The sequence below is a fragment of the Pelodiscus sinensis genome, chromosome 1 (genome assembly GCF_052426305.1).
Source record: "Pelodiscus sinensis isolate ZL-2025 chromosome 1, ASM5242630v1, whole genome shotgun sequence".
Lineage (NCBI taxonomy): Eukaryota > Metazoa > Chordata > Testudines > Trionychidae > Pelodiscus > Pelodiscus sinensis.
The window spans coordinates 227,578,771-227,606,096 of NC_143052.1; the positions used below are offsets into that span (position 1 = coordinate 227,578,771).

Genomic DNA, 27,326 nt, shown 5'->3' on the forward strand with positions numbered 1-27,326 from the left:
CTATGTGGATGAGCCAAGTTGCAACACTGTCCTGCATGCTGCTACAGCATGAGTAAACATGGTTCATTATTGCAATGGTGGGATGAGAACATGTTACTTAATTGTGCTGTAGCCCATGACTTTGAATGTATGTCTTTTAAAATCTTTGTGAACCTGCAGTCTTGGGTTTTATATAATTTTTGACGCACAAAGAAACGTTGAGGTGGCGAGCAGGGATGCAACTTTGGATTTTGCTTCTTGTTTGGAAAATGTGAATATTTTAAATGTCCTTAACATTGTATTTATTATAATAGAAGACAAATCATTTTGATATTATACATCTAAATATCCCAACATTAAGACTTTGTGGTAGTATTAAGAAGGAAACAGATAATTTAAATGCTTTTGGGAACAACCTATATTTGAACATGTACTAAGACTTAGAAGGATAAAAGGGAACTATGTAGAACATGCAAGTTGAAAAGGTTTACATTTTTAGCACAATAGGTTATTTTTAAAAGTCCCACTCATAGATTAGAAAAAATACTATACATAAGATAGATTCATAGACTTTAAGGTCAGAAGGGACCATTATGATCATCTAGTCTGACCCACTGCAATGGAATTCGTCATTTTGAAAGTGTGGTACGCTTCTGTAATTGGTTTTATCATTTTGTATAATAGCTTTAGAGGGCTCAACTAAAATTGGGGCTCCTCCAATAACAAAGTAAGAGATATTCCCTGCCCCAGAAAACTTACTATTTAAATATTCTTTCAAGCCAGTGGATCTAAGGGCATCCACTGTAATTTTTCTATTTAGCTTTATTATGTTGTACATTAAAAACAAAAGTTCACATTAATAAAAGGAGTCTAAATTTAGTAGTTGTTACACAATATTTAACTTATCTTTAGGATATACTAGGGGGCCATGTCCTTTGCTCACTATGCTTGCCTATCCCCCTCTCCTCCCCTCTCCCCCCCCCCCCCCGCACTTTTGCTTTGCTGAGAGAAGCTGTTGATGCTGATAACATCATCTCTCTCGAGGGAGGGAGGGAGGAAGAGAGAGAGAGAGAACACATAAATAGAAAAAGTATAGTTTTGTGGTTAGGGATTCAGTTTCTTGCTCTGCAACAGACTTGATGTATGACTTCAGGCAAGTCACTTAGACCTGTATCCACAAAGATATTTAGGCTCCTAACTTCCATTGATATCCGTGATAGTTAGCAGTCTAAATACCTTTAAGTATCTGGGTCTTAAGTCTCTGCGCCTCAGTTCCAGTCTATAACATGAAGAGAATAGTATTTCCCTATTCCTCAGAGGTAGTGAGAGGCTAAACACGTTAAAGATTGCAGCAGGATGTTCAGATACTGCAGTAATGCATAAAGTACCATAGAACAAAGTACTCCATTCATAGGCCATATGATACCATATCACTTTCACTGATAATTCTATTGGACATGAATATTACTGCCTTGTACCTTGTTTCTTTGGCAAAGGTAAACTTAAAAAATATTTCTCATCAGTTCAGATGATGAGCACTTTAATGTAGACAAGGCTACTGTGATGCACACTGTTTTTACCATTGTATTAGTTAAACCTGCTGAAAGTTCAGTTTTATCCAGTGATAAATATAGTTCTGCTGTGGAACCTCGTTTATATTATGGCTTTCACTGGTGCTTTCATTTATTCAGCTGAAGAGGCGATAGTATGAGGTTTTCTTATACGTTTCTCCATTGAAAATGAAGTCTGATGGAAGTAGTTAGTTGTACGTGGATAAAAGTGATTGTAAAATGTTACCAAATTTGAATAATACATTTAAACACATGGTACGTTTTTAATATTACATTTTTAATATTACAGTGCAAAGCAATGGAGACATTTTTAATATTAAAGTGCAAAGCAATGGAGAATAAGCTCTATTGATTTCAGCCCAGTTATTTCTAACTTACAGTGATGTCACTGAGATCAGAATCAGGCCCCATATATTACCCCCCCACATAAAATCATTACCTCTGTGTTTAATATCTTAAGTTATAAAAACTGAAGCAAATAGTATTCTGAATTACTTTATTCTCTTGGTTTATCCCCCTCCACCGCACCTTAGGGCATGACTACAACTGTACCTGTGTAGCTGCCCAGATGCAGTGTGTCCAGAGACAGCATCCTATCACAGTGGGACAGAGCTTTCCTATCGGCATAATTAAAAAGCTCCACGAACTCTAGAACCTATGTCGGTGAGAGAAGGTTTCCTGCTAACATTAGGCTATGACTAGACTACACAGTTTTTTCGGAAAAAAAAGAGCCTTTTTTCGAAAAAACGTCACCTGCGTCTAGACTGCTGTTGCGTTCTTTCGAAATTAAATCGAAAGAATGAGGCAGTTTTTTCAACAGCGGTAAACCTCATTTTATGAGGAAGAAAGCCTTTTTTCAAAAGAGCTCTTTCAAGAAAAGGCGTTCTTGAACGCAAACAGGGCTTTTTCGGAAGAGAACATCCAGATTGCCTGGGTGCTCTTTCAAAAAAGCAATCCGCTTTTTTGAAAGTTTTGTGGATGTCTAGACAATCTCTTTCAAAAGAGGCTTTTTCGAAAGAGCTCTTTTGAAAAAGGCTTGTAATCTAGATGTGCCATAGTACATGCTGGAGAAACATGTGTTGTTTGGGGGTGGTTTATTCACACTCTTGTGAGACATATGTTATGCTGATGTAGGCTGTAGTGCAGACATAGCCTTTGACTTGTTATGTCTCCTTCAACCGTCTTGTGTTCATTAATACAATGACTAGAGCCGTGGTCCCCAACACGGTGCCCGCGGGCGCCATGGCGCCCGCGGGGGCATTTGCATGCGCCCGCCAGGTGCTCGGGGCTGGCCTGGCCCCGGGCACATGGCGCATGGTGGGGGGGGGAGCGCCGGCCCCGGGCGCGCGGAGCTTGCGGGGGGGAGTGCTGGCCCTGGGCGCGTGGCGCTTGCGGGGGGGGGAGCGCCGGCCCCGGGAGCACAGCCCTTGGAGGGGGCCCCGGCCCCGGGGCTATAGGGGGGCCCCGGCCCCGGGCATGCAGCTATGGGGGGGGGCCGCCCCTGGGCGTGCAAGTGTCCCCGCCCCCTGGCACCCGGCGGGCGAACGGCCACGCCCCCTGGCGCCCGACATCCTCAAAAGGTTGGGGACCACTGGACTAGAGCTATGAGCTTTGCAGATAAAAGTTTACATCTGTTATTTATTTATTTATTTATTTAATTTATTATTTATGTGTATTATTGTAACACCTAGGGAACTCCTCTTATGGTCCTGGATTCTGTTGTCTGAGGTACTGTACAAACAGAACAAAGGTGGAAAAATTTGTTTTGTAAAGTACTTACTTTACAGACTTAAATTTTAGGTCGAGTTGGACTCTTTAAAATGATTTAAAATACATTATATTGCGAGACACTTTTTAAATAAGTAAAACACTTGTTAAGCTGTACCTGTACATGTTAAGTAAATGTTTATTAGAAAGAAAAAGATATCTTATGTAAGCTCCACACATTTTACTACCTCCCTACTACTGTTTATATGTTAATGTTTTCAGAGGATCATTCTTTTCTGAAGATATTGGGATCTGGCATTTCAAGTAACTGCAAGGCTAGACATATAGATCAAGCATGGTGGAGGTGGTTTGTGTTTTTTTGGGAGGGAGGTGGGGTTTGGTTAGATTGAGAAGACTCAGTGCATCTGGCTCTCTTTCATGGGTTTTGGGGGTGGGGTTTTTGTTTGTTTTTGAAAGATCACCTAAGATACAGTTTGTTGTGTTGTCATACTTCTTCTGGACAAGTTATGTTAAATAGCAGTTAGGAAGCTAATTGAGTAGTTGATGGAATTTGATAAAGGAGGTTCATTGCGGCTCTACTTTTAAAATGTAGTAAAAGCCGCCAGGCTCTTACTACATTTAAAAAGAAGAGCCACAGCATCTGGGACCTGGTGGGAGCCAGGACTGCTTAGTGCCGGCTCCTGCCATTCCCCCTGCTACACCTCTGCCTCCCCTGCCCTCTGCAGAGACGGTGCTGGGAGGACCTGGTTTTTAAGCTGGCTTCCTCCAGCACTGGGTCCTAGTCAAGTAGTGACTTGGTTACCCAATAAGCCTAGGCTTATCAGGTAGTCGACTAGTCAACTAGTTGCTTACATCCCTACTCTGGACTACTGCTTTTGTGCTAAGATTAAAATTTGCTTCGTATGATGGAAATAGGTAAAATTATTCTTCCTCTAATATAAATAATAGTGAACATTTTAAATTATTATCTTAAATACTTTGTATTGAAAATACATATCTTTACCTGGAATACAAATAACTCCTTAAATTATTTAAACTAGATTTTTAATTTTTTTCCAGTATTTATATTTTTATTATATTGTTTTCAGTTGGCATAAGTAATCATTTCCTTTAGCTTGGACAACAAAAATCAATTAAATCAACTTTACTTTTGATTTCAGTTCTCACTGTCAGGCTCTCAGTGCTCATGTGATTGGATTACTAAACACAAGGGACAAAATTTCCACTGTAATTAAAAAATATTGATGTATTTCCATTGATCTTGAAGTCTTAAATACATATTTTAAAAATGACTGCGGGTGCAATATAAGTTGACAAAAATAGGAGACTAAGAGGACTTTTTTTCAAGCAAGGGTTCATTCAGAGTCTAAAATGTCAGTGATGATTTTGAGCACTGCATTCCTACTTCTCGTTCCTGTGTTTCAATTCAGAATGTAATATCTTAGCTCACTGTCATATGTAAAGGTCAGTCTTCAGAAACGAGGACACTACTTTCTGTAGCATTTCAATGTGATAATCAAGCCTATTTTCTGTGTCTTTGAGAAGACTAGCAAAGATCCTTGGGTATTTTATTTCCCATCTCCCTTCCAATTCTTTTTTATTTCCATTGAGGTTAATAGCTGTAATCTGCACTGCTTTTCATCTTGTGTAGTTACCGACACCTATGCAAAGTAGATGCAAAAACAGCACTGTTCTGATTAAGTAAGAATTTTACACCCACTTTGCATGAGTGCAAAGAAATATTCTTAGTCTGGGAATGGTGCTCAAGTACATTCATGTCAAGGGGAAATATGCATGTGCTTCAAGTGAAAGGGTGAGATTCTTATCTCTCCTGTGATCCCTTTAAGCCAGGTAAAATATGGTATAAAGGGGCCTTAAAAGCCTCATATCTGGCCTGAGCAGGTTTACCTTGACACAAATACAGCTGGAAACCAAAGGCTTTTGTGAGGATCCTCTCAAAAGCCCTGCTGTTGGGGCAGGACTTGAGGGTATGTCTGGGCATAGCTGCAAAATGCAATAATATCGACATTCCAATTAGAGCTGTAGACCACTGTGGCACTGTTGTAATTGAAACCCCCATGCTGTCCATAGTAAGGTTTCCACCTGTCCAGGTTCCCCCCCCCCTTTTAATGTAGCTTTTGAGGTGCAAGGGTGATCAGAAACCGTACCAGCTGCCAGTTTCATGGGCTCATGATCATCCTGCATGTTCCAGGGTTTTTTGTACATTAAAGATAGCAACCTATGTGGTGGTGTTTCTCATGCGCACTAGTGTGTTGCGCATTGATTGGTCCTGCTAGTGCACTTTAATTAGTGCTCTTTGGTGAACTACATAGAAGTTCACCAAAGAATGTAGAGTCTACAAACACCCACATGTTATGCACTTCAACAGTCTTACCCCCAGTGGAGTGTAATACCTCACCTTATAAACAAGTGCACAAGGATGCCACTTTGGAAGGGCAGGTTAGGGTAGCTACAGCCACACATATTGGGATGCTGCTTGCTCTTGTTCCTCGTCCCCTCACGATTAGGGAGCAAGCTTGTGTGCATTCCTCACTCCTAGTTGGTGCGTGGAGGGGGCAGAGAAGTACGTGATGTAAGTTGTGCTCTTTCTTCTCACTCCAATAGTGAAGAGAAGGGGAAGAAGAGAAAGCAGCATCTCAGTGAGCACAGTGGTAGCCACTCTTTCCTACCAAAATGTTCCCTTTGCCAGTGCTTTATTACATGGTGGGCCTCTCCAGCCATGGTGTGAGTACAGGAGCGGCAGAGTGCAGTGTTGACTAAAGCCACAATAGTACATCTTCCTTCATGCCTGCTCCAATAGGGCTCTGAATTCTGTGCTTTGCATCTTAAAGAAACACCACAGAATCTCACCCACGTTATTAATAAACACATGCTATAGTGCTTCATTGTCCTGGGCCCAAATTGCTAAACAAGGTGTGAGCTTGTGGAGAATCAGACTCAATACTGATAGTAGGAAACAAGACAAGTGAAAAATTTCATAAACTTTACTATGTTAACCTGAATTTTCTCTTCAGACAGTCTTTTGTTAAAATAACTTTTAAGTACTCGTTAGCCTGACCTCTTGCTGAAGTCTCTCATCCAGGACTTTGGTGATTGCACAATTGATTTGGTATTTTGTACTTCACATGACAGTCATGTTACCAGATTTGCCAAATACTCTGGGGTATGCTCATTTATTAGCAGGGCTTGCCGAGCCGCAGCGAGCCCTGCTTGCCAGCCGCACTGTCCGGCATTCTGCACATGCGCAGATGGCCCGAACCCAGCTCTTCCGGGATGTAATCTACTCGCCACGGGCGAGTAGATTACATAGATTGTCGAGCCCTGTTTATTAGGGTTACTCTTATGGGTCTGGGGGGAGGTTAACAATTCTACTAGTGTGCTGCTTGTGCTTACTTATGCTCTCATATGGAGCTGATTTCTCCCTGCTGCCAATTCCCCCTCCCTCTGGAGCTCTCCTGCAGGAACTAGGTTCCTTAGGATGGGGTTCTTCCCACCTTAACAACACACACAGACACTCACTCTCACTAACAGAGCAGCCTGAGAAGACTGGGTAATCAGCACTCACAAGCTGACCCTTCATATGTCCCTGGACTCAGCAGGCTGGGTTTAACAGTAATGCCACACTGCACCCTCATGAGCCTTTGGACTCAGTGGACTGGATTAAACAGCATTTTAAGCTGCCATGCTCATATGCCCTCAGGTTCAGCACTTCCCTATCCCCACTTTCACACCACAGTCATTCACAGGTAAACCACACGATGAGCAACTCCACAGGATTTTGGGCACTACAGGGATCTTTAGCTTGGGTACAAAAAGTGTTGCAGAGCAAATGGGGAAGCTAAAACAACACCCCTTCAGTGAGCAAAAGAGAGAGAAGCAACCAGCTTAACAATGAAAGTTATTTATTTCTGGCTAGGGAAGAGTCAGGAGGCTATGCTTAGAGAGAGGTGAGGGGAGAGAGAGAGAGACCTCACCACTCCATGGAACGTGCACTGATCGGGGTTCCCAGATGGTGATGGGAGCTGGGGGTCCAGAGGGCAGGAGACAAGCAGAGCAGAGCCCCCAGCACGATCAGACAGGAGATGAAGTCTCAATGGAACTGATGCCATTTAAATCCAGGTATCAGAAGTTTTTCTTGGGCAAGGATAGGAGTTTTTATAGGGATAGGACAATGGTTCAAAGAGAAACAGAGGTGAGACAATAGAGACTGATCACTTCTGGTTATGGGTGATGTTCCTTGAAGGAACTCACAATGCAACTGGGCAGTTTCAGTATTTTGGTTGTCAGTAGGATGGTTATTAGAATTGGTCTGATAATGACTAATTTGGGTGTGAACAGGCCTGGGTTCATTAGCATCTGGAGCAGAGATTTCCCATCAGGCAGTGCTTCTCTGCTTTTTGTATCCCATAGTTCACTGCGGTGCCTGCCTTAGAAGAGCTCATCTCCATTCTGTATGCTAATGAGATGTCCCTCTGTTCTGTCTTCAGTGCAGATGAGGTTAGGGTGTTTCCTTAATTAGTTTAGGTGTGTCTTCCCTGGCCTTTTCATTGCTTTGATTCTAGCAGAGGCCTGGGGGGAGAAGGGGAATGGTTTTCCATGAATATCACTCCCTGGCTCCCCAAGAGCACAGTCAGCTTTCTGTGGCACTTGAAGTGTAGACACTAAGTGGCACGACACTTACTCTTTTGAGACATGATATTGCAAAGTTTTTTGCTTGTAGTTGTACCAGGGACTTTAAAACACAAAGGATTTTCAAAACCAAGGTGTCTCTTTTTTAACTTTTAGTGACTCTTGGAATCAGGAATAGGTACTTTTCATTAAACACAAAGTAAAACCTGCTAAATGTATTTGCATTCTTGAAGTGGAGAGCAAATAAAGAAATCTGTAACTGTTGTGGTAAATTAAAAAAAATGACTAGCTACGTTACAGCTCCTTAATTTCCTCAGTAAATGTAGCACACTCAAACAATGTCATCTTAGTTATTATGTGTAACATTATTACCTGGACTGCAAAATGGATTTAATTAAACAGCTTTTTATCTAAATACATAATTTCATATTATGTAATTGGTGAAAACATTTACTGTCTAATCAAAAATTCATGTTGCCACTTTATTTCATTGATTGGTACACTTTATTATAAAAAATCACATTTGTCCTGTTTTTATTCTAAAAATGTTGTTATAGGCTTTTTTGTTTGAATTTATATGTGTACATATTTCCTAAGTGTTGGAAAATAGGACAGAATATTTTTTAATTTTGTCTTGCTATATTTTTTGAGGCAAGCTGAGTGAAATGTAAAAATCAGCAAAAATATTGATAGTAAAATTTGATTTTTTTCCAGTTTTCACAATATAAAGTGTTATAAATGAGGAATTAAATCAAAATTTCTGATTAAGTAGTGATTGGTTTTAAGGTTATCTTGGGATGGAATCCCATGACCTCTTTTTCCGAGTTCTGAAGAGTTCCTTATAAAAATAATTTCAGTCAATTTGTAAGTATCATGCTGTATGCTGACAGAATATTAACAAGTGCTGGTTTATTTTTGCGCACTTGTGTAAATTGGGCTTGCAGGGAGTTTTAGTACGTCTAAAACACATTTTGATTCTTTCATTACTGAAATACTGTCTTCTTTATCCCTTCTTTTGCCATATTCTTACTGCAAAATGCAAACTGTATTCTCTTATTTTTCCCCTTCTGCAAATACATTGTCACCCTATGGAATGTTTCTGTCCAGAATACATATATGCTTATGCTGGAAGACCACTATCTCAGTGCTGGATAGTGAATGTTACACACACTGTCCATAAAATAGTCTGTGATTACGTTTTCATTCCTGGGTAACTGAGATGTTTCTAAATATTGTAATTATGACCTAGCAATACAATATGTATTTATGGACCAAATTGTTATTTATGAGCTGCAGTATTTTTCAGCATATCATGTGTCATGGCAGTGACTTTCATGTTATGCATTTGCTTGACTGTGTTGTATGGTATCAAAACAGTGAAATGACGCTGGAAACTTTTGTGGTAGAAAAATGTGAGAGCCATGGCTATTTTCACTGTATTTCGTGTCAGTCATGTACTGCATCAGGTGGTTTAAAATGCATTTGCCTACATCTTGTCTCTTGCTACTCTTTTTCTTGTGACTGGCACTCTGGAATTATATGAAAATATTAAATTACCAATTTTTCTCAATCTCACTCTGAAATTTCAAAAGGTGCCAAATGAATGATTATATATATTCCTCATTTTATTAATGCTGATGGTTATGGGTTGTAATTTAGTTTCTGTGGAACAGAAGTATAGTTTGTTTTGAAATAACAAAATGCTATGGGTGAAAAATGTAACAGATAAATACAGTACATTTGTAATTAGCTCTTTGGTTTATGGAAGCAAACCTTCCAGGGAGCTTTTGAAGACGGAACACACTCACTCTCTCTATCGCTCTCTCTCTGTCTCTAAGGTGCCACAGGATTACTTGTTTTTACTACTGATAGTAGTCTCGAGCCCAAATCACTGTATCTAAAAAGACCAATCTAAAAGAGATGTGCATAACTCTTACTAAACAATATGGAAATCCTGTAGCTACTGAGGAAAATAACTCAGTTTTTCATGGTCTACATGGCAGAAATTCAAATATGCTATATATGCTTTTATAAAGATTTTTACATTTGTTGACTAAATGTGCATGAAGTAGTACTGATATTTATTACCAGGCGCAACTAATGAATGTACTGTTGACAATTCTTGTAATAAGTTTTTAGGTGTATGCTGAGAGAGAAAAAAGTAATATATCTGAACTGTCATAAGAATACAAGAGGAATTCCTTTGGTGAGTCAGATCAGTTATCCAACCTTCAGTAGAGGTGAAAAATTGAAAGTTCTTTTTTTAACAAACAACAACAAAAACCCCAATCCCTCCCCCAAACATCTCTCCCCCTATACTTAGCCCCATTGGAATTAAGACAGAAACTTTGCTGACATTTTAAACAAGACTCTTAAAAAAAAAATTCAAGTTCACTAACCCTTGAGTACATTCTTATTTGTATAGTTTTACATATGTTTTCTTGGTTTCTTGTGCAAAATTAGGCTTTGTAAGGATTTGCATTATAGGGTTTAGTGGTGAGAGATGAAATTCTTCCTGGGCCCAGAGCCTCTAAGGTATATGAGCAGCCACAGTCCGGTGTGCTGCCTTTGAGAGGAACTGATTCATTTCTTCTGTAGACTCTTTGGCTATGCTCCTAATGTACATTCAAACCCTTATTTCTCCTGGTTTGTCTGCTGTCTTTGGAAATGCAGAAGTGCTTATTCAGAAGGCTATCTATGCAAATGGAAGGTGTAGTGAATGCCTTAGCCAGTGGTTAGGAACTCTAGTTTTTAATTGGAACTTGTGAAACTAAATACAGGCAGTCCCCGAGTTACGCGGATCCGACTTATGTCGGATCCGCAGTTACGAACGGAGTTTGCTGCCCATCTCCCTGGTCTGCTGGAGACCAGCGGATCAGGGAGATGGGAAGCAAAGCCTCTGAGACGCCAGCAGCGGGACAGCCGCGGCGCGTCTGGGCTGTCCGCTGCCCGCGTGCTCCGTGGCTTTGCTCCACGTCTCCCCAGACCAGGGAGACGAGGAGCAAAGCCGTGGAGCACGGAGCTTATTTTCTGGAGGATCGCGTCCAGACTGGTGCTTTTCTCCGGCTTATCTATAAGCCGGAAAAAAGCGGCAGCCATGTTAATGCAAATGCCGCGGGGGATATTTAAATCCCCCACGGATTTGCCTATTCCAAAGTGCTACATTTGCATCCCTATTACGGAATAGGGGCCAATGTAGACACAGCCCTGGGGTTCTTAAGTTGAATCTGTATGGGTATGTCTACACTACCCTCCTAGTTCGAACTAGGAGGGTAATGTAGGCATACTGCACTTGCAAATGAAGCCCGGGATTTGAATTTCCCGGGCTTCATTTGCATAAGTGGGGAGCCGCCATTTTTAAAACCCCGCTGGTTCGAACCCCGTGCAGCGCGGCTACACGGGGCTCAAACTAGGTAGTTCGAACTAGGATTCCTATTCCGAATTACTGGTACACCTCCTGTAGTCAGCCGCTGGTCAGTTTCAGCAGTGGCTGAATCTGGACGCCAGTTCCGACTTACATACAGATTCAACTTACGTACAAGATAGGGACTGTAGGTTTGTTCTTAACCCGGGGACTGCCTGTAATCAATTCATTTCAGAGCTCAGGATTACACCCTTTATTTTTATTGCTAGCCTTAGCCTCAGTTCTATCTTGTCTTGTACCAGTGGAGCATGATGACGCACAGCCAACCGTGCCAGACAGTACAGTACAGTGTAGTGAATGTGGCAAACTAATGTGAAGCTGCTCCTGTCCTCCTCGCGGCTCCTCCTCCTGTAGCTGCTGCTGCTGTCCTTGTGCAATGTTTTCCAGTTAGATCTTCTCTTCTACACCCAAGTGTTCCCTTTGCTCAGCATTGGCTGAATCACCTCTGTTCCCATGATTTGCACAAACCTGATCAGATTTTCCTCTCCATCCTTGCTGTCAGTCTAATCTTGAAGTGCCCTCAACTCTGTCCTGACAGCCATACTAATTAGCAGAGCATACTCAGACTTGAGTGGTTCAGGAACCAATTACCAATCAGCATTACTCAAAAGAACCACAAGTAGTATGAATTTATTGTTTCATGTTCTCTCTCTTTCTATCAAAATATAATTCAGTGACATTAAGACTGGGGGTCCCGAGCATGCAAGTGACACTTTAATGTGTCTCCTGTGGCTATTTGCAGCATATAATATTAAAACACTGTGATTTAATTAACCAATCAGGATGTTTTCTCTGTTATAAACCAATTGCAGTTGTTAAAATAATATGTAGTCATTTTGGTGTGAGAATATAGATAAGTATTACTATACCTTGCCTAAATAAAAGTGGAACATATGTACAATTTGAGTGCAAACTTTTTCAAGTAGCATATGCAAATGTTACCCTTTTTTTTTTTGAGAACCCAAAGCAGTGGTAATTTAACTGTTTCTCCTCAGATGATATCATGAATAAATCAGTGCAAACATAGCACTTCCATCTGATAAATGATTGATTTAAGCAAGCGCACTCTTATTTAAAATTTCATTTATTAGATTTTATATACACACATACACTATATGTTTATTATATTCTAGATATAGTTACCTGAGATCTGAGATGTTTTTGAGCAGGCCTGGGCAAACTACGGCCTATTGGCCAGATGTGGCCTGCCAAGCCACTGGATACAGCCCGTGGAGGCAGTGGGGTGCCCCAGGCAGGCTTGCCAACTTGCTCCGCAGCCCCTTACGCCATGCAGAAACACGGCTGCAGGGCTCCATTTCTGTTTTAAAACTGGAGGGGAGGGGGGAAGTTTTAGAAGCTGCCCCGCTCCCTGCTCCCAGCTCCCAGCTGCTTGTTGGAATAATAGGCAGCTAAGAAAACCTCCCCCTCGGCTCAGTTATTCCTGAAGCACATGGCCAGGCAAGCAGGCTGGCTGGGAAACATTTTAAGCTCTGCAGGCAGGCTGGCTAATTTGGCAGCTAGCAAGTAAGTCTCTTGGCCACAGCCTGCTTCTGGCACCCCAGCCCTTTCCTCCCTCAACTCTCTGCCCCCTCACTCAACATACCCAAACCCTCTGTCCCTCTCTTACATCTATACCCACTCTCAGATCTGGCACTTCAATCTCCTGCCCCAGATCAATCCCCTCCTACCCTAGGTCACATCCCAAACCCCTGCACTCCAGTCCCCTGCCCTAGGTCACAACTGCCTGCTTTATCCCAACTCCCTCCCAGACTCCAGTCTCCCTCCCGCACCCCAGTCTCTTACCGCAAGCTCCCTTCTGCACCCAACCTCCATCACATTACTATCATGGAAGAGTGTGGCCCTCAACCACTTTCCAACATCTTGTAGTGGCCCCACCATCAAAAATTATAGCCCACCCCTGTTTTTGAGTGATCACCAGCTGGGTTTTCGGGGCCCTCTTTCCATCTAGCTTATGGGGAGTTTTGGTGTCAGCTCCTTACACGAAGAAAAGCAGTCTGACTGCTCTGACATATTTACTTTTACTTAATCTTTGATAGATAAATAGTAACAATCATATATTGTATTTATTAAATTAGCAGCTCCATGAATTCAGTGTTAAAATTAGGGATGTAAAATCCGATTTAATTCGTTAATCGCTAAATGTTAAGTTTAACCGGTTAACTGATTAAATGGGGAGGGAACAGGAGCGCTTCCAGCTAGCTGATGCCAAGCTACAGTAGACCCCGCAGTACAGGCAGGGGCCGTGCCAGCCCCGCGAGGCTGCTGGCTCCTAGCCCATGCAGGCTGGGAGTTGGCAGCTTTGTTGGGGGAGGGCATGAAAGCAGCAGCAGGAGAGGGAGGGCTGCCAGCTACCAGCCTGCTTGAGCTCATGGGCTCTGAGTTGGCAAGCTCACGCAGGACGGAAGCAGCAGCAGGGCAGAGGGAGGGAGCCGCAGCCCCTCCCCCACCGCTGCTGCCATGCTACCACCCCACAGAAACTTGCTGATTCCCAGGCTGCACAGGCTGGGAGCCAGCAGCTCTATGGAGCTGGAGCAGCCTTCTGCCCGCAGCAGGCCATGGGTGGACGTCTGCTCCCGGGTAACGGTTCATGGTTACCCCTTCGTATCTCTAGTTAAAATTAATAGGGACAAGGTTAATAAATGCAGAAGATAAGTTTCCTCCAGAATGGAGTGAGGTCACTAGTGGTGTCCCTAAGGGTCCGTACTGGGAGAAATCCTATTCAACATATTCATTAATGATCTGAAGAAAAGGGTAAACGGTGAGGTGGCAAAATTTACAGATGGTACTAAACTGCTCAAGATGCCTCTTCATTCCTCCCATATCTTCTTGCAACTTCCTTCTCCTTTCCTCACATCATATCACCCCTGCCCAGGCCCTCTCCTTATTTTCTTCTGTACACTTTCCCTCCTTTCATTCCCTTCCCATGATTTAGATTTTTTTTCACTATGTATTTAAAATGTGAGTCTGACTAATTGGCAGTACTCTAGATTCTTCAAAATTCTAAGCACTGTATAAGTTTCAAAACTTGTCCCTGAACAGATTCAGGGCGAGGTAGGGAGGAAGGTCCAAAAATGTACTACTTCATTGATTTTAATAACTACTGCTATAGCGTAGTTTCCTCCCAACCTGAAAATACATGTTTTGTGCTACTATACCAGAGCTCTACAAATGCCTTTCTTGCTGAGAAATAATACCTTAAAGGGTAATAAATGTTCATGTCTCTCAACTGGATATCAAATAAAATATTGCATTAAATATTGTTTGAGCATCACTTTGCAAATGATTAAAGTAAAGTTTGAATTGTAAATGAATTAAAAAATCTGGATTCTAAGGCATTCTTTCAAATCATCAGAAAACTCAATGTATGATATAAGGCATACATTTGAAATGTAGCCATGGAAAATGCCCTGAAGAAAGAAATATGGGAAATAGCAGTGAGATACTGCAATGTACAAGCCAGTGCAAGCTCTCCACCTTCTTTCTTCAAGCTTTTATCATACTTGTTTTCTTGATAAAACTAAATTCCTTTATGTTGTCTACCAAAAAGCTTCATTCCAACAGGCTAATTATTTAGCATCAAACAGAAGTTGTGTATATTTTAATATAAATATTGTAGGCAAGAATGCAGTGCATCAGGTTTGTACATGCTTCTTTCAGAGCAGTGTTCTTGGATATCTAGACTGCATAGGAGCTTGGTCATTAGCCTGTATTTTAAAAATTGATCTTCAAGGACTGATTCTGGTCAAACAAAGATCATACTACAAAAAAGTCTCGAAATCATTCCTTAAATGGAGAAGAGTATTGTAAAAATTGTGCTGTAGGAATGATAGTTTCAAATTTAATTACCTACAACAGAAGAAACTTAAAAAATAACAAATAGTTTTGCAGCACCTTGGAGTTAACAAAAAATGTCGCTGTAACATGAACTTTCATGTGCACAGCGCACTATTTCAGTTACTTGGTATGGGTTTAATCAGAGACATCTGCTCCTGTTCTAGGGGATTAAGTTCACTAGTTCGAATTAAGATACTCAACCAGTACAGTAGATTGAATTAAGATACACAACTTCAGCTACGTTAATTGTATAGCTGAAGTCAAAGTACAGGCAGTCCCCGAGTTACGCGGATCCGACTTATGTTGGATCTGCAGTTACGAACGGGGCCGTCTCCCTGGTCTCCAGCAGACCAGGCAGAGGAAGCAAAGCAGCGGAGCACACGGGCAGCGGACATCGCCCCAGCTGCTGTACCACAGGCGTCCGGAGCAAAGCCGCAGAGCACAGGGGCAGCGGGACAGCCCAGACGTGTCTGGGCTGTCCGCTGCCCGCGTGTTCCGCCGCTTTGCTCCCCGTCCCCATGGTCTGCAGACCAGGGAGAGGGAGAGCAAAGCAGAGCAAAGCCAAGGAGCCCGAGGGCAGCAGGACAGCCACGGCGCGTCTGGGCTGTCCCGCTGCCCCCGTGCTCTGCGGCTTTGCTCCGGATGCCTGTGGTACAGCAGCTGGGGCGCTGCCGGTTGGTCCCGTAGCGCCGCTCTGGGCGCTACTGGACCAACCCGGCAGCACCCCAGCTGCTCTGCCCCAGGCATCCTGATTCAGCCACTGCTGGTCAGTTTCAGCAGCGACTGAATCAGGATGCCTGGGGCAGAGCAGCTGGGGTGCTGCTGGGTTGGTCCAGTAGCGCCGAGGAGCGGCGGCGGCGCTACTGGACCAACCCAGCAGCACCCCAGCTGCTCTGCCCCAGGCGTCCCCAAGTCCTCCGCTGCTGAAACTGACCAGCGGCTGACTACAGGAAGCCCCTGCCCCGGGCTTCCTGGAATCAGCCGCTGATCAGTTTCAGCAGCGGATGACTTGGGGATGCCTGGGGTTCTTAAGTTGAATCTGTATGTAAGTCAGAACTGGCGTCCAGATTCAGCCGCTGTTGAAACTGATCAGTTCCGACTTACATACAGATTCAACTTAAGAACAAACCTACAGTCCCTATCTTGTACGTAACCCGGGGACTGCCTGTATCTTAACTCGAATTTTGTCACCATCCACACTGTGGAAAGTCGAAGGAAGCACACTCCCTTCGACTTCCCTTACTCTTCATAGAAGCAGGACTACTGGCATCGATGGGAGCACCTTCTCAGCTCAAATTAGCGTGTCTTCACTAGACCCACTAATTCGAACCCAGACGATCGTCTTCAGTTTTATCTGTAAGGTTGACATGGCCCTTGAGAAAAATCATAGCCTCTTGGTAAGCAAAACTCCAATAGGTTTTTGAGGCTAGGGTTTCACCCCTTGCATTTGTGTTTTGACATATGGAATGGTCTTGGATTCCATTTGTCAAGATACAGCTGAGGAGCTCTAAATCCGCATAGTAATTCTAAACATTACAAATCTTTTACAATTCTGATGAAAAGCATTACAGGGTATGCACAGCAGTTGTTTGTATAAGCTAAACAATTTACCAAACATTAGACCAGAGCTGGGCAAGATGCGGCCTGGGGACTGCATCTAGCCACTTTCTGTTTATATCCCACTGCCCATGCCACCAAATTTCCAGGAGGTGGCTCAGGTGGCAGGATCCTATTTAAATGGCTCATGGCTCTCAGCTGTGGTGCTACCCTGATGGGCCAGAGCCATGAGCCCTTTAAATAGCCTCAGCAACCCCGGGGGGCTGCCAGGCAACCTTGCTGTGTTGTTAATTCAAAGCCTCCAGTCACAGACGACTCTGGGAGGAGTTTTGAACAGGCACTGTTACATAGGAACAAGCACTCATTCTACTCATTTTATTGGTATTTTATCATACACAAAAGAAAAAGAAAGCTTTCCCAAGCTAAATCTCAGATTAGCCTGATAAAACTTTCATTTTGGTGAAGAGATGAGACCATAAGTGATTGGGAATTAAATCTTGTAGAAATTGTATGTGAACAGAAATGAACAAATGTATTTTATTTTCTAAAATATATTGACTGTTAGAGGGATTCTTAACCCTTTTTTTCTATGCAGTTATGATTAGCTAAGCTATATTATGATTATTTTGTTCTTTTTTCTTTCACCCCGACTTGTCTGATTATCTGGAGTCCATTGTGGTAACTGAGCACCTCACCAATGTTAACAAATTTATCCTCACAGCCTCCTTCCTCTCCCCTCCCGAGGGATTAAAATAGTACTTCTGTTCTGAAGATGGTGGAGTTGGATACAGAGATTTGATAAATTCTGAAGGTCCCATAAAAGTTCTGTATTGAATTTCTGGCTCTGCCACAGTTTTCGTAAATCCCAGTCCAATGTCTAACTAACATGACAATCCCTTGACTTCTTGCACACTGCTTGTTTGCTTATGTGCACCTGAATCCAAGGTTTGAGTAGCCAAATAAGAGAGAGAGACCCAATGGACGAGTGTATAGGCTAACAGTAGTGGAAGGCAATCTGCGGCAGGGTTCTATGTGGCCTGCAGGGCATTTTTGTTGACCATTGCTCATGCACAGGGTTTTCAGATTCTGCTGGTTTCTGTCATTTTTTGTCCCAATATTACTAAAGTGACACACACATAAAGCAAGGGCTCGTGAAGAAGGGTCTGTGTCGATTGCTCACAACATTGTCAGAGCCATGAGCTCCCTCTGCATCCAGTCAAAGCACCACTATGGTTCAGGTGGCACACCCCACAAATTCTAGGTATGCAAGCACAGCTAGGAAAACCACCCTAGCCCAGGAAGCTGTCTAGCTTACAACAATCTTGTGGCCTACTGAGATGGAGAGCCACCCATGCGGCCCATTCACTAGCCTAAGTTGCCAATTGCTGGCTAAGAGACACTTGATTACTAAATAAAATGAGATGTTAAATACAGGAGACTGTTATAAAGCACAATTTGTACATTTTACCTCACACATGCTTCCCTGAGAACTAAATCTGCGAGCCAGAAACAAATCTGAAGGATAGGGCAATAAGATTCACTATCTATTTAGATGGAAAGAGTATGGGGAAGGGGACCAAAGCAGGGTGGGGGGAGTGATAGGATTCCAGTTTCATCTCTCTTCTGGTATCTGTCTTGTCACAGTATAGAACATTGTGTAAGTTTGGACTATTAAATAGTCTTTTGATGCTTTTAATGACACAAAAAAACCCTTCTGGGGTATTTGATGTCAGATATCTCCCCCTCACATCTGGATACTGATTGTTTCCTCTACTAAATTTCCAGTTATCTAACTCTTCCCAAGAATACTCAGTCATTTTGCACCACTTAGACTGACTCTAATTATTGGAGCTTTGTATATTTCAGCATGCACTTCAGTTTAGAAGTGATTGCCCCAATCTTGCAAAGTGAAGTACTTCAACTTTCAACCACTTAAGGTTGGTTTCCTAAATTGTAACTTTGTAAAAATGAACTTACTTTCACTCTTAACCTGCCAAAAGCAAACCAGGCTGTTTGAGTGATAACAGAATATTTGCTCTTTAGAAGAAGCAGGTTTGAGGGTGACCTGTGGAGTATGCTCTTCGATCAGATGGAGCATGAAAGTGCAAATTCCCCATCCCTGGGAAGAGAGAGGATGCAGTTTGCAGTGGTCTAAAACAATCTTGCCCACTGTTCTTTCAGATTTGGAACAGGATTTTAGCCAGAGTTTCCTAATGAAACGGGCTTTGCAGGTTATTGCTTCTTTTACTACTAGGAAGGTTTTGTGTAACAACTTTAAGAAGGGAAGTTATAGGATCTCAGTGTTATTTGTTCTCAATGTCATGGGTTACACCAATCAGTATTAAGTACTTGGTACTGGAGTTCCTTGCAGAATTGACTTAAATGACCTTGATAGCCATGGTGTAGTTACCCTAGAGTAATAACCACAAATATAGATCTATCATTCAAATTACGTGGAGACCACTGATAGGTGAAAACAAAGGAGGATAAGAATCAGACCCCTTTAGGTTTCTGAATTTGAAACAGCTACAAGCACAATTCCTTATATTAAGGAACTCCGACTCTGGCATTTTTAAAGTATTCAGTTAAATCTGTATTACAGTAAAGGATTTGCTGAACTGAGGAAGCTGCAGAAAAAACTAGTTTTCACTTATCTTTGGATCCAAGCAGGTTCTCAGTCAAATTAAATGGCAAAACTTACACTGAATTGTCAGAGTAGGAAGAACATAATTACTTCAAGACAGACAGAGAAGAGAACACAACAGAATTCCACTTATCACCTACCGTCCCCAACTTAAACCCCTCCAACACATTATCAACAATCTACAATCTACCCTAGAAAATGACTCCTCACTCTCAGGCCTTGGGGGAAAGGCCAATTCTTACTTACAGACAACCCCCTAACCTCATACAAATTCTTTCCAGTAACCATGCACTACATCTCCATCATAATCATCCAGGAACCCACCCCTGCAATCAGCCCTGGTGCAAACTCTGCACACACATCTATACCAGCGATTTCATCACTGGATCCAATGACATCAGCCACCAAATCAAAGGCTCATTTAAATGCACATCCACTAATGTGATCTATGCCATTAAATCCCAACAATGCCCCACTGCCATGTATACTGGCCAAACTGGATAATCTCTACAGGAAAGAATTAATGGACACAAATCAGATATCCGGAAAGGCAACACACAAAAACCTGTTGGAAAACACTTTAATCTTCCTGGACACTCATCTCTAAGATGCTGTTTTGTTTCAGACCAATTCCACAAGCCAAATACACAGAACGATTGGAACTTAACTTCATTCACAATTTAATTCTCATGCAAAGGGTATGAATCCTGATATTGGATGACTCGCACATTATCAACCAACCAACCAATGAATGTGCTAATGGTTCTGGATGTGTGTGTAGAATCTGGTGTTGATAACACTACTCTACAGCCAAAATGCTTCTGAAATAAATGTAGTAAAACTTTACTAATTCTAGGTCACTGAGAACGAAAATGATGCTTAAAATTGTTGATTGGCTCTAGTTTTCAAGATATGCTATTGGGTCAGTATATACGACCCTGGACTTGCGAATGGCGGAGGATAAGTGAGTTATAAAGGGAAGGGATCTCAATTTAAACTAGAAATGACTAAAATACATCTTTGACTGGATCGATGAATAAATCTATGACTGGGTTTGGACAGTACTTGCTTTTTAGGCAAAACAATGAATGATGTAATCTGAAACTGGTATTGCGTCATATATGATATGAACTGCATCATGTTATTCCTAGAAGTCATGATGATGCAATCATAACGAAGCTTACATCACTCTGCTGAACAAATTGCCCTATATCAGCTCTAGAAATCATACAGTCTCGTGCTCTCTTATTTGTCAGTGTTTGATTTTGCAAAGGGACACATTTCTGTTTAGCCAAAGTGAGCAGAGATGCCTCGTACTTGTGTGAACAGTGCAGAAAACTTCTGCTATGTTTGTGGTGAAGTGACTTTTGCATCACAAAAGCGCAGTATAACCACTATGGTTAAGAAAGGCTATCACCTTTATTTTGGCTGCAAAATTGGAGATCAGGACAAGAGGTGGGCCCCACATACATGCTGCAACACTTGTGCAACAAATCTTCGCCAGTGATTGAACAGGAAACGGAAATCTATGCCTTTTGCAGTGCCAATGATTTGGAGAGAGCCAACAGATCATACCAGCAATTGTTACTTCTGCATGGTGCCTCCAGTTGGGAAAGGTGTGTCAAAGAAGAAAAAGTGGACTGTGCATTATCCAAACATTCCATCAGCTATACGCCCAGTACCCCATGGAGAAGGACTGCCGGTTCCTGATGCACAAGAATCATTCTCACTTGAGTCAGACGAGGAAGAGGAAGAGGATGAAACTTCTGATCCTGAACCATCAATGTCCCAGGACCCACATTTTCTCCCATCCTCCTCCTCTGAACCACACCTCATAACACAAGGTGAACTGAATGACCTTGTCAGGGATTTGGAACTACCCAAGAGTAAGGCAGAGCTGTTGGGCTCCAGACTACAGCAGTGAACTTTCCTGGCAGGTGATGTTAGGGTTTCCATGTTCCGTGACTGTCAAAAGGATCTTGTCCCATTCTTCTTCATGGAAGGTGATCTGGTAGCCTGCAACAACATCGATGGTGTGATGGCAGCCCTCAACATCGTTCACGATCCAGATGAGTGGAGACTGTTCATTGATTCATCAAAGACGAGTCTTAAAGCTGTTTTGCTGCATAATGGCAATGTTTTGCCATCAATTCCAGTTGATCATGCAGTCCATATGAAGGAAACCTATGACAACATGAAACAACTTTTGAGGTGCATAAACTATGACCAACATCAGTGGCAGCTTTGTGGCGATTTGAAGGTTGTTGCTCTCTTGCTTGGTCTGCAGACTGGATACACAAAGTACTGCTGTTTTATCTGTGAATGGGATAGTCATGCAAGAGATTCCCAGTACATCAAGATAGATTGGCCACTCTGACAGTCATTGGAGCCTGGGAGGAAAAGTGTTCAGCATCCACCACTTGTTGAATCAAGGAAGATTTTGTTACCTTCCTTGCACATCAAGCTGGGTCTGATGAAGAACTTTGTCAAGGCCATGGACAAAACACAAGCAGCTTTCAAGTACCTCCATGGAAAATTTCCAAGGTTAAGTGAAGCTAAGATAAAAGAAGGTGTCTTTGTTGGTCCTCAGATTCGTGAACTTCTTCGAGATGACGCATTTGACCATGCACTGTGTGGCAAGGAAAAGACGGCATAGAAAGCCTTCCAGTTAGTGGCAATACATTTTCTCGGAAACAACAAGGCAGACAACTACAGGTTGTTGGTGGAAAACCTCCTCAAGGCATACAAAAGCCTTGGTTGCAACATGTCACTAAAGATACATTTTTTGCACTCTCCTCTAGATTTTTTTCCACCAAACTGCGGACCAGTGAGCGACGAGCACGGCGAGCGATTTCACCAGGACATTGCAACAATGGAGAAACGCTATCAGGGAAATGGAGCCCATCAATGCTTGCAGACTATTGCTGGACAGTGACAAGAGATGCTCCATTTAATGAATACAAGAGACAAGCCAAGAAGCGCCGAGTAGACACTGAATAGGACTAAACTATGTACATAATAGTTTTTTGCCTTTTGTTTCATAATAAATTTTATTTATATAACCCTTTTGCTGATTTTTAAAGTGTTACATAAACAGGACAGATGAAATATTATCATGTAAAGCAACCATAAACACATGAAAAGACCTAGGTTTACAATTTATGATTAAAACTCTACTATCTACACAATATACATAGACGTAAAATGTAAAAACTTAAATATCTTGGAAACAGTAGCCAATCAGTTGTTTTAATTGTCATATTTGAATTCAGCACATCAAAATACATAATAAATAGCACATCTTATCTCTGAAGCAGACTACTTCTAAAAAATTGTAGACCAGTGTAATCTTCCTTTCCCAGTGCAAACTAATGGTTCTTATCAACTTCTTGTAATTATTTAGTCTTTAAGGTGCTACTAGACTATTTGTTGTTTTTTTAAGTCTTTCCTGTTACAGACTAACTTGGCTATCCCTTTGAAGCTTATCTACTCACTGTCTCTTTTTTCCCCTCATCTCCATTTTTTTTCCTTCTCCTCCCCCTCATCCCCTTATTTATTCTTGGATCTGGACTTCCAACACTCCGGTCATCTGAAGAAATGGGTTTTTCTACGAAAGCTCATGATACCATCTACATGTTTTGTTTATCTTTAAGGTGCTACTAGACTGTTTGTTGTTTTTTAAGTCTTTCCTGTTATAGACTAACTTGGCTACCCCTCTGAAGCTTTTGAATCATTGTGTATGTAATTTGTAGAAATACTGTTAAGTAAAGGAGGGAGGCTAAAGATTAAAATGCACTGGTATAGTTGAAACCTATGAGAGTCTTTCCGTTACTTTATTGGGAGCTAGAGTCAGCTTGTATTCAATTTTATCTGTCACACCAATTTCTGGAACTAAAGTTAGTTTGACTGAATGGGAATGCATGGTGTTTTCTTAAATCTTCCCATCTACCTTGTGGCATTATTCATCATATGCAAGATCTTCAAATTACTCTCTCTCCCTCTCAGCCTCATTGAAATGCTTTTACCCAGAACTTTAAAGACACACATCCACTAAAATTACACATCCTCTACTGACATTCTGCTGTTTATGTATACATTTTGTTTGACACTTACTTCTCATATGCACTAGTTGGTGATGTGCATCTCTCCAGCCACACTCAGAGGTGAGAAACGATTGAGTCATCATTGGAACCTTTTTTTAATTTTAATAACAAATAAGCAGAAAAAGGAAAGGTGTTAAAACTTACAGGCAGTAAAACAGTTGAAAAGGCAATTCTTTGTGGAATATCTAGAGTTTGTAATACAATATTTTAAACAGTCTACAAATGTGGTAATAGGAGTCATGAAAATTAGACAGAGAAAACCTGTATAGCTTCTATTAGCTCTTTCATGTAGGGTTATTTACTAAAGTATAATTTATAGTGTTTCGTCCAGTTCAGTTTTAAATCACTGTAGTAGTAATGCTAAAGCAAAGATAGTCAGATGGCTGTATTCCTGATTTATCATGGATTTATGTCATGAAAGCAGTTAAGTCATTCTCTGCCTCAATTTCCATATCTGAAAAATGGCATTGATAGGCTTTACTTCCAAAATACTGAAAGTCTTAATGTTTGCAAAGCACTATGAGATCTCTGAGAAAAAGACCTAGGAAAGCATTGTATTTTAGCTTAGTGCAGCCTACTGTATCATCACGGTATGGCTGCACTGCATGTGGGAGGATGCCTCGTAGCTCAAGTACACCATCATGTTAGCTCTGTTTGAGCGAGTGTTCTAAAAACAGAAATATGGACACTGCAGCGTTGGGGAGAGGTGCAGTTCAACCACCTGAGTACAAGACCGCACCTGACCCCATGGGTCTGTACTCTGATAGCTAGCTGTGCCATTGCCCCAACATTCACATTGCTCTTTGCAAGGTGCTAGCTCAAGCAAAATTAATGTATGCCTGTCTACCCAGGCTGGGAGACACTCTTCCAGCTGCAGTGTAGACCTACCCTTTATTATCATGGATCTCAGAGCAAGATGGTATTTCCTGATATTGATCATACATTTTGTCTGATATGTTTGAGTCGTGAAACGTGGCAATTGCTGGGCTTCTAAGCACATGTTGTTATGCAGAGATAATCTCATTATCCCATGTTATATCACCTGGAACCAAGCCCACTCCTCAACTCCTATTTTTTACAATGGGGAAAACATAATTACAAAAGAACATGACTTGCAGAGCAGAGAGAAGTTTTACATAAAGTAATTTTGCTTAATTTGTACAATACTTTGTCAGAAGGCTCCGGTTATGGGAGAGAGCATTAGTGCGGTATGATCAAGAGAAAACTAGATGGTATTTTCTGCTTCAAAGATACAGCAGTTGTAACAGTACTAATATCAATAAAGTTACTTCCGATTTACATCAAGGCAAGGGGCAAAAGAACTAGGCCCACAGAGTGTACATATACTAGGTACATAAAAGGAAGGATGGAAAGTAATCAAGGAAATGCACAAAAGGCAAATAAAGCCTGTATCTCTTTCTATGTACCTCGGATTGTATTTTCTTTTCTTGCATGCGAAATGACTGGTAAATGCATTGTTTCAATAAAAGCATACAAAGAGAATGGTTACTTCTTGGTGTTAGTATCAAATTTCTTTCTTCACCTCTTCAGCAAATTTCTGAAAATCTTTAGCATATAAGGTGTTGATTTGTAATGCGAGGTAAGTAATTACCAGGCTTTCTTCACACTTCTAGCAACACCTCCTACTTCTTGTCCTTATTTCATTAGGCTGGGTGTTAGTTTTTTGTCAAGTGCTTTTCCTGTGCCAAGCTATGTCTACAGATACCTCCAGGAATCCCTTTAGACTGAGAATTGATCTTCAGGTACTTCCCAGGAGCAAGATGGTGCAGTGGAGTTTGTGCTCTGCAAGCCTGTCACATCTGGAACCATGGGTACACATTCCTTCATTCTCTGACGGGTGTGGAGGAGTTAGTTGGCATTTGTCCAAGGGACAAAACGATTGCACCGTTCAGCAAAATTTGCCATCTCTCATGAGCAGAATGCATAGTGCAGGCTAGCATCCCTTAAACCTCAGTCCTTATTTGAGGGCACATCTACGCAGCTGGGCTAAAGACAAATTAAGCTTGGAAACTTCAGCTACATCAGCTGTGTAGCTTAAGTCAAAATAGCTTAATGCGGCTTTTGGTGCTGTTTACACAGCAGGAAGTCAAATGAAGAACACTCTCCCTTTGACTTCCCTTACTCCCGTGAAATGGGGGTTACCAGGAGCTGGAGTAAGAAGTCCTCCAGCTCGACATTATTTTGAAATAAAGGCTTGTAGTATAGACATACATTATGTTATTTCAGAATAACGTCATTTATTTCAAAATAATGCTGTTGTGTAGATGTACCCCGAGAGAGTCGTATGCCAGCCTCCCTTAGCACAAACTAGTTGAGTGCTTCACTCACTTCATTCACAGGATTAAAGTAAATTAATTTGTCCCATATCCTGTTATTTCTGGAACTATTTCTGAGGGCCTACTCCTACAGCACTCATGCAGGCAAAGCTCATATCGGCACCCATGAGAGTTTTATATAATAATGAGCCTGGGATCACCTGTTATCCTGTGGAGTTGTTAGCATTTTTTTCTTCTTTGTCTGATTTATCTAATAGTATATTCTGCTTCTCTTTTTGGCAGCTCTAAACATAGAGGCTAGAACCTCCTAGCACCAGACAAGCATTGGTTGTAGTAAGATGGTGTGAAGGCTTGAGGCATGTACAACTACATCTTAACTGCTAGGTTGCTCCCTTTTTCTCAAGGCCTCTCCATGTTTGTTGGGCCGAATTCTCTTCTTTAGTGGGTTAGTCTGAATCAGTCAATGTGGATTTACATTTTCAAAAGATAGGATTTACCACGTTGGATCAGACCATTGTTTCATCAAGTATTGAATCCTGTTGTCATGGAAGACTGAAACTGAAAGTGCATGTAAATTTCTATTATTTAGACAGTCTCTTTAACTGCCCCTTCAGTCTCCTCTCTTGGTGGTCAGGCAGGCAGAGGCTTTGTGTCTTTTGGGACCCATTACTGTTGGCCTTGACTGCAGTGAGTCCATTGTGGTTCTATAGTAGTGAGAATGAGGGAAGGAGAGGCAGCCTGCCCATAGGAAATCTACAGAAGTACAGGAAAAACGGTGCCTTGCCACTCAGCATGAAGAGGGATGCGGAGGCCCTATTTAAATTGTTAGAAAATGGGCTCCTAATCTTTCTATGTAAGACTTCTGTCTGATGGTTAACAGCAGTGAAAAGAGCAGGGTTTAATACAGCTATGATCTCTCTTAAAAATATCTCAGGGTATGTCTACACTACCCCGCTAGTTCGAACTAGGGGGGTAATGTATGCATACCGAACTTGCTAATGAAGCCCGGGATTTGAATTTCCCGGGCTTCATTAGCATAAAGCCGGCGCCGCCATTTTTAAAAGCCGGCTAGTGCGAACCCCGTGCCGCGCGGCTACACGCGGCATGGACTAGATAGTTCGGATTAGGCTTCCTAGGGTTAGGGTTCCACGAGGCATACAGATAGTTCGGATTAGAAGCCTAATCCGAACTATCTAGTCCGTGCCGCGTGTAGCCGCGTGGCACGGGGTTCGCACTAGCCGGCTTTTAAAAATGGCGGCGCCGGCTTTATGCTAATGAAGCCCGGGAAATTCAAATCCCGGGCTTCATTAGCAAGTTCGGTATGCATACATTACCCCGCTAGTTCGAACTAGGGGGGTAGTGTAGACATACCCTCAGCTGGAGTGAAGCTTCCTTCAGAAATCTAGGAAAACTAAGCACACTTGCCCTCTGAGACTGCATATAAACAAGGAGATCATAGTGTTGGGAAAACACAGCAACAGAATATATATGCAAGTAAACAGTAAAAGATCCTTCTTC

At 41.9% G+C, this 27,326-nt stretch overlaps 1 protein-coding gene across 2 annotated transcripts in view; it reads left to right on the top strand.

Annotated features, from left to right (window-relative positions):
* The window catches only part of DHRSX (dehydrogenase/reductase X-linked), a 288,314-nt gene that overhangs the window by 76,400 nt on the left and 184,588 nt on the right, over window positions 1–27,326 (top strand). The window lies entirely within an intron of this gene.